Source organism: Nicotiana sylvestris, chromosome 11 (genome assembly GCF_000393655.2).
Source record: "Nicotiana sylvestris chromosome 11, ASM39365v2, whole genome shotgun sequence".
Taxonomy (NCBI): domain Eukaryota; kingdom Viridiplantae; phylum Streptophyta; class Magnoliopsida; order Solanales; family Solanaceae; genus Nicotiana; species Nicotiana sylvestris.
In genome coordinates, this window is record NC_091067.1 from 23,921,728 (window position 1) to 23,930,069 (window position 8,342).

Sequence of the window (8,342 nt, forward strand, 5' to 3'; positions counted from 1 at the left end):
GAAAGGGAAGGTTTTCACGAGCAGTTAGCTCCAGTTCTCAGGCCTTGCGATACAATCACCAATATCGATGATGCACGCTTTGGCATTTTTCAAGGTTTTCCTCCTTATATGATATATAGCGTAAGTCATCTAAAAACGAGGGAATCCCCTTGGTCCTAGGTTTTCTTGGGGTCTATCAATTTCAGCCTGAAAGTCGTTCCTTTCGGATCTCATGGCGTTGAAGCAAGAATCAAGCTCAATAGTTGTAGACAAGTGGATCTGATTTTGCTCCATGATTCTCTTAAGCCTCTCTTCTATTTTGGCCCTTTTCTCCTCAGTAGCTCTGCAGCGACAAGTACAGTGTCATGAAGCTTGGCCTACTTAGCCTTAGCCTCTTGAAGCTTTTCATGTAGTTGAGCAGCTTCCTGTCTGTAGGCTATTTTATCTTGCTCGCTCTGATGCAACTGGGCCTCAAGCTCGCTCAATACAATAGCTTTTGGCTCCAACACCAGGAGACGCACAACAAGCTGGTTCTTTTCGGTCAAAAGATGATCCTACTCGGAAGCAAGTCCTTGCTTATAAAGAATCAACATTTGCAGGCCTTCAAAAGCAAAAAAGTTGGCCTATGAAAAAGAATATTAAAGTCAGGATTTCCATTACAGCATGTAGTAGAAAAGAAGGCATGAGAAAATTAGTATGATACCTGCATCGTGCTATGCATAGCATTATTCATTAAACAATCCCTAGAAAGAGAGCGCATTTTCTTCCACTCTTTCTCCGAAACCAATGACTTCAGATAGTTCACAAGCTCCACTAGCTTGGACAAAAGATGACACTATTTCGAAATCGAAAGAGTGGCATTTCTTCTCCCTTGAGGATCGGGGAAAGGGGTTGAATAATTTTGCCCTAAATTCCCGTGGTAGGGAGACCGAGGAGGAGAATCACCCCTTTCTTGCTCAGATGGTACCGATGGAGGAGATATATTTGTTGCCAATGGCGAATGAGCAACAGGTGTTGATGGGCGCGAACCCATAGCGTGGAAGGTGAAGAAGTACCAGTGGCAGGAGAAGTGTTAATTTTTATTGGCTCAGTGGCCGGAGGCAGAAGAGACATACGTAAATGGACCCAAGGTAAAGGGATACGTATAGACATACGTAAACCCCTCCTTGGAGAAGGTAACCCGCTTTATCATATCCGAGGAAATGATTTCAAGATTGGGACAGTTGCAGTCCTCCTTCACAGTTGGGATACTCAAAGGACGAATAGAGAAATGATACCTGCTAACTGGCCAAGTTTGTGAAGAGGCAGAAGAAGCCATTTTTTGAAAGTTGTTGGCGGTATTGAAATGATGTGGTATTATGGTACTAACTGTGGGAGGTTTAGAATCGGCTTCGACCTCCTTGTCTTTATTATTCTTTGGGCCTCCACTGAAGAGAAGACCAGTGTTTCCAAAGAAAACAGTGAAAGAAGTCATTACCAAGGTTAGTAAAACTTCTGCTGAGAGAGTTGAAGAAGATGGAAAAATTCCTAAGCAGATGCAATGAGAAAGAAAGGGTTTTGAAAGTTGTAAAAGTAAAAAAGTAAAAATATTGAGTAGCAAGAAAGTTATAGATGGAAAAAATCGTGGTTATGATTACCTCGAAAACTGGCAAAATTAATTGCCTAATCGTAGGGCAACACGTGTTCGGGGTATTAAATACGAGAAGACGTGCATCCTTTTGAGCTTCAGAGATTGTTCAGGAACTTTCCCGCCAAGAAGGAATCTTCATCAACTTCTCGGTAATACAAAGACATGTCACCGGAAAGTAAGGAGACTATCTGTATGGGGTAAAATTAAAATCTATTTATAACAAATGGCTTAATGGTAAAATGATACGTGGAACCGAAGATAGGCATAGGGATAGTCAGGGAATAACCAATTTCGACAATGAATGCGATCAAATATCGGATAAATCTCGAAAGGAGCGTAATCGGCAGGAGACAATCAATGGTTTGTCGGATAGCATTCATTGAGGAAATATTTACTAACATCAAATAAGTGACAATTGCAGAGAATATTTGCATTCATGGTATGCCGTTACGCGTTCATCAATGTCTCTTTTATTATCGTTTAAGAGGAGCTTGATTCTAGGAACTTGTTTCCCTAGGTAAAGCTACAAATAGCAGGCTCAGCAGCCATTGCGGAGACACAAAACGTTCTATACAAAAAGGCTATATTTTACTACTTTTTCTCTCAATAAAATAACTTTATTTGTACTTTATTGTTGTTCTCAGTTTTGTCCTCGAAGACATTACGTACGGAGTCAGGATTGTCATCTTCTTCAATTTCAATTGCCAAATCTCAATTTTAATTTTATTTCTTTATCATTTTTCTAATCAAATCAATTTGCTTGTCTATAAATCACTCAACAAATTTAATTGTACCATTTTGCGGGTAAACAATTTTAACTATGAATTTTGATACCAAATCAGTCCAAGTCCCCTCCGATCTTTCTTAAATTTTGTATATTGACTCATCTATATGTTTTCAATGAATTTCAACCATACCAATTAAAAAAGGTCCTTATTTGCTTCAATTGTTGGAATTTTATATATATCTTTTTGTATTTCATCATCTTATTTGCTACCTCATCCATGAAATTTATATTTTCGTCTTGCATCTAATGTTGTTGATCACGCTTAAAAATATGGAAGGAGATCTTTGCGTGTAATTCTTGGAGAAAAAGAACCTTATTATTTGGGTTTTCAATTTTTATATGTGCTTGGCTAGTTTTGGTAAGTATATAATTAATGGCTAGAGGTTGATAAGTTGGGACTTATTTAAGAATTTCTGTTTAGATTCCCAATTAGTTACCCATTCATAGGGGTGTTCATGGTTCGGTTTGGATCTGTTTTCCCCTAAAAAGAACCAAACCAAGTAAGTCGGTTTTTCAAATATTAGAACCAAACCAAACCAATTAAGTCAATTTTTTCTTGATTCGGTTTATGTCGGGTTTCGGTTTTTTCGGTTATTTGTCAGTTTTTTCTTAAATATAAGACATACATTACCAATCACATATTTCGGCGACCACATTTTCAACGTAACACTATCAAATCAATTGCCCTTTGAGAAACCTATTATTTACCAAGATATATTGATAATAATTAAATCAAATAGTGATGAATAATTTAAGGACTCAATTAAAAATATATTATTTTTAACATGAAATAGATTCTTACAATTAACAAAAGAAAACTACCAATCAAACTAGAATGTAAAGGTAAAGACATGTACTAAAAGTGCAATCGATTAACATTTACTATAAAAATTTTGAAACTTTGTATAAAATTATACATATATATATTATAGGTGTAATAATAAATTTAAAATAGCTACTCATATATTCGGTTTATTTCGATTTTTTATTTATTAAAACCAAAACCAAACCAAATTTGATCGGTTTTTAAATTTCAAAACCAAAACTAAACTAAACCAAACCAAAAAGTATCGATTTTTTTGGTCGGTTTGGTTTGGTTTTTGGTTTGGTTCAGGTTTTCGGATTTTTATGAACACCCCTACCCATTTAGGAATTAATTTTAACTTCTACTTATTCGGTCCAAATTTATTTCTCGGCTACTCATTCCTCTTTTTCCCTTGAATTTGTTTTACCTAGCATACCAAACAGTGCATTTTTCCTTTTCATTAAACTCCATAGCTTTGTCTTTGTGAAGAAGTATAAAACCATTCAATAATCCTATAATCTAGCTTTGCTCATGTTGTGGTGCATATTTGCCTTCACATTTGAAGTACATAATGTTAAAACATCCAACTTCATTTTGCAAGCTTACTTAGTAGCAATTATAATGTGATAATTCCAAACAATTTGTTCTCTCTACGGTAAGTAGCACGTGCGATTACTTAATATATTAAGTTTTTTATATTTGATTTTTGTGTGTATTTGAAGACCCACCATTATTGAGCTTGAAGCTCCTGGTCTAAAATGTTATTTTGAAGAACTGTTGTCTAATTTGAAGTGGGTATTATAAATATTGCTTATAGTGCCTTGCGTAAGCTTTCTGGATCTAAATTTTTCTGTATATTTGAAAACCCACCATTATTGGGTTTGAAGCTTTTGAATCTGAAATTTATTTTAAAGATTTTTGTTTGATTCGAAATGGGTGTTACAAAATATTACTTATTGTACCTTTGGAAAATTTATACTGAAATTTGATCGCATTTGAAGCTGATTTAAGGTGATTGAGATTGAATTTTCAGCTGAAAAATTAAAGAATAACATAGTTACCCAACACATACTATAGGATTATACTGCAACAATATATTGTAATAGTATACAATATAATATAATGGTATACTATAATATATGCAATATATAGCAACAATATGCTGTTATAGTATACACTATAGTATAATAGTATACTTCGACTATTATTTGTTGAATCATCTTGGTGTTATTGTGCAAAGCTAAATCATAGTTATAGTCCAGATTTAGTTGCTGATTATTGAAGAAAAAATTATTCGAAGCTTGGGTTTGGGAATTAAAAGCTTAATATAGTTGTTTGAAGTTTGAATTTGGATTGGTATTATTAAAATTTGCTGCAATTACTTATAAATTTTAGAAGCTAAAGTTTAAATTCATTCAAATTGATTTTAGTGGTTTTGGTGCCTTCTTGGGCGTGTTTCAACTTTAACAAGTTAAAATAGCACGGTCTAGTCAGTTTTCGGACTGGTCATTCAAAAATAGTCAGCGTTTGCCAAGTCATTGAAAAATAGCCACTATTTTGCTGCAACAGAGACCGGTCCAGCATAATATACTGGAGTTCGGTGCACCTGTGTATGAACTTCCAGCATATTATGTTGGACTGGTATACTTTGTTGGCTCCAGTATAATATACTGGAGACTGGAGCACTGGTGCTCCAAACTCCAGTATATTATGCTGGACCGGTATATTATACGGAACTCCAGTATATTATGCTGGAGTATTTTTCCGGATTTTGAACAGTGTTTTCGTTCAGATTTATCTTTACATGAAAAGTGGCTAAATTCCGATTACTTTGAAAACTGTGACTATTTTTGAATGACCACTTGTTAATCTGGCTATTTTTTAATTTCTTCCCTTTAACTATGTAGTTGTCCCAGGGCCCCATTTGGCTGTTCAAAATAGGTTGCAACTTTCAGCTTTTAGCTTAAATAAGTAGTTATTATAATTATATAATGAGTAAAATTCTTATTGGGTTGATCAAGATAATTATTTTAATTTCTATACGTATTCCTAATTTTCTCCAAATTTCTTTGCACCTTTGGAGGACCTTTTTTAAATCATTGTTTCTATTTTAATCCCAATGATAGAAGTTTTGGAAAATAAGTCATGCCAAATTTTTGAAGCAGCTAGGCAGGATTTTCTTGATCATCAAAATTTTGAAGTATGTTGGGCAGAATTTTAAAGCACACAACAATCATAGTAATTGTCAGGATTTTGTCATACAATATTTGACTATCACCAGAATTCTAACCATAATACTGAAAAAATCTGATGATCCATCAAGATTTTGTGGTAAAATCCTGAGGATCACCACAATTATTGCGTGCTCTAAAGTTCTGCCCAGCGTGCTTCAAAATTCCAGCATGAGACTTTTTTTCTAAAATCTTTTGCTACCTAGGTCAAAAAATCAACTATTTGTGTCATTAAGCTAAATAATTTGAGTCTCTCGAAAAATAAAGTTTTATTTTCCTGAGCACATTATATATTGCGATTTGTGTAACAAAGAAGGTATACATTAATATAATAGACGATCCAAATTCCTAGGAATCTCTATTACCCTTTTCTAGAGAAGTATATAAGAACTATTTAGCTAGCGTTTGACCATAGATTCCCAAATTTGTTTTGAAAATTTTGATTTGGGTGAAGTTTGGTTTGAAGATGAAAATGTGTTTGGACATCCGTTTTCAAAACATATTTCCCAAATTTATTTTGGAAATATATGTATATTATTAGTGTTAGTAAATATTTTGGCCCAAAACCAGCTATTGAGCTGGTTTTGGGATTTGGAATTTTGCCAAAATGTAGGCAAAATTTATAACCAAATATATGTTTGCCAAATAAAATCCAAATTTATTTTGATAAAATCTAGGCCCTTAGAAGTTTGCCATTAGCCTCACTTCAAATTTGCTACTTTCGGTAGCTGGTCAAAAAGGTTGCTTTAATGCAAATGTTGTCATTTTAGAAGCTGAGGATGACGAGGAGTTGTTGGAAAAGGTGAAATAGGATAGAAAGAAGAGGCTTGATAGACAAGGAATTATCAACTCCTCTACTAAGGAGAAAGGCAGAATAGCCTCTTAGACACTTGTACTTGTGTCACTTTGTCATTCTGATCCCTATAATCTATAAAGTTTCATCCAGACACTTTAACTTGATGAAAATTTATATTTTAAACCCCTCTGACCGTTGACCAAGCACATGTGGCAACAAAATGGTTGAGCTGGACAATACGAGTATAGTTCACGCGGACAACGAGCATGAATATGATATTTTGAATAAGAAATAATTAAAATAAGAAGAAAAAAATCATTAAAATAAAGATAAAAAATAAATTAAAAAGATAAACATAAAATAAGTCAAAAAAGAAAAAAAAAACCGTACGCTTCTTCTTCAACAAACCCCGCACCCCTCCCTTTTTTCTCCATATACGCTTCTTCTCCGCTTCCGCCCTCCCAACCACCCCTGCCTCTTACCTTTTCGTTTGCTTTTCCTTCTATATTGCTTCTTCTTCTTCTTCTTCTTCTTCTCCACTCTCCCCATCCCCCTTCAAAAAAAGAAAAATAACCCGATCCTTGAAGTTCCCTTAACCATCTTTGTTTACCCATGGTGTCATGAACAAGTCAAAAATATACTAAAAAGGGCAACGGGTATCAATATACTAAAGGGGCAGCGGGTATTAATTTTCAAGCTGGACGAAAAATGGTCCGCCGAACTTCTTCTCCGCCATCTAACGTCTTCAGCCATGGAAATGGACCACCGAACTTCTTCTCCCACTTTTCGATCTGGAAAAAAATTACCTCGGTTTTCTTTTTTTCTTTATTCATTTTAATTTTATTTTTATAATATAAAAAGTGAAGAATTGGAAGGGGAGTGGAGTGGAGGCAGAACAAGAGAGAATGAGATGGGCAGGAGGAAGAACACGAGGGGAGAGAGAGAAATCAACAAGTGAGGGGGTTAGGGGATTAATGTTTGAATTTTATTTTTATTTTTTGATTTTTGATTTTAATTATTTTTAATCTACCATGTGACATGGAATTTACACATTGTTATTTGACGTGGCAGTTAACGTGCAAGAGATTGTATTACACGCACTGCATCCTCTTGTCATAAGCGTTTATTATACACGATTTGAAGGAGTGTAATTGTTCAATTGGTAAATTATTAAATTTGGGGACCGACATGACAAAGTGGCACAAGTATAGTTGTCATTTAAGCTATTCTACCAAGGAAAAATGTAGCAAAAAGAACTTTTATTTTGTTTTCTTGATGAATTTGCCTCCTGATAATCAAAAAAATTAAAAGTTACTAGTTTATATAGGATTTTATGTTTATTCAAGATGGATTATGGATCACCTTTATTTCCTCCTTATAATTCACTAAAATTGGATCTATTTTTTTCTTTTTTGGTAATAGATTGACTAAAATACAACTCTACTTGGTTTTGTCATATGGGCATAATTCAAGAAAAATGTTTTGAGTTACAATTGAAACTAAGAGGTGGAATTGTGGACTTAGAATGTATGAAGAATTGTGACCCTACGTTGGAGTCCAAATTCTGATGTAGGATTCAAATCTCACAACTTGCACTTAGGATGACAACATAATTATCCATGTAAGAAGGTTCTTTGAACATATAAGCAGTGGGTGCACGTGTATTCATTATCTTAACTCAAACTGTTTATTTGTAAATAGAAACTTTGAGAATACTTTAAATTTGCATTTGTAAATTAGAGCTACATCCATTACATGAAATCCTTAATCCGTCTTTGTTAGGACTTACTTCAATTGTCTAGCAGTAAAAAAATAACAATAATGTCATGGCAGTAGTTGAACTTAAGCAAATTCAAATATTGAGGAGTACTTGAACACTTACTTTTACTATTCTTCTAACGTTCACCTCTTTAGGATGTCCCGAGGTTCTTGTTCGAAGTCATTTATGATATTTTAAGCAAATCAACTATTTTTCCTGCTCTGCTTGTCTTATGCAGTTACAATGAATGACATTGAAGGATCAAAAACAGCGTTTGTAGCATCAGCCAATGCATTTGAGAAATGGACAACCTAACCAGGTTTGGTTGAGCAACTCAAAGGGCTATGAAACTAAG

General features: G+C 34.3%; 1 pseudogene; it reads left to right on the forward strand.

Moving 5' to 3' along the window:
* The first annotated feature begins 1,848 nt into the window (after positions 1-1,848).
* Positions 1,849-8,335, forward strand: LOC138880825 (thylakoid lumenal 16.5 kDa protein, chloroplastic-like; annotated as a pseudogene).
* Positions 8,336-8,342: the final 7 nt, after the last annotated feature.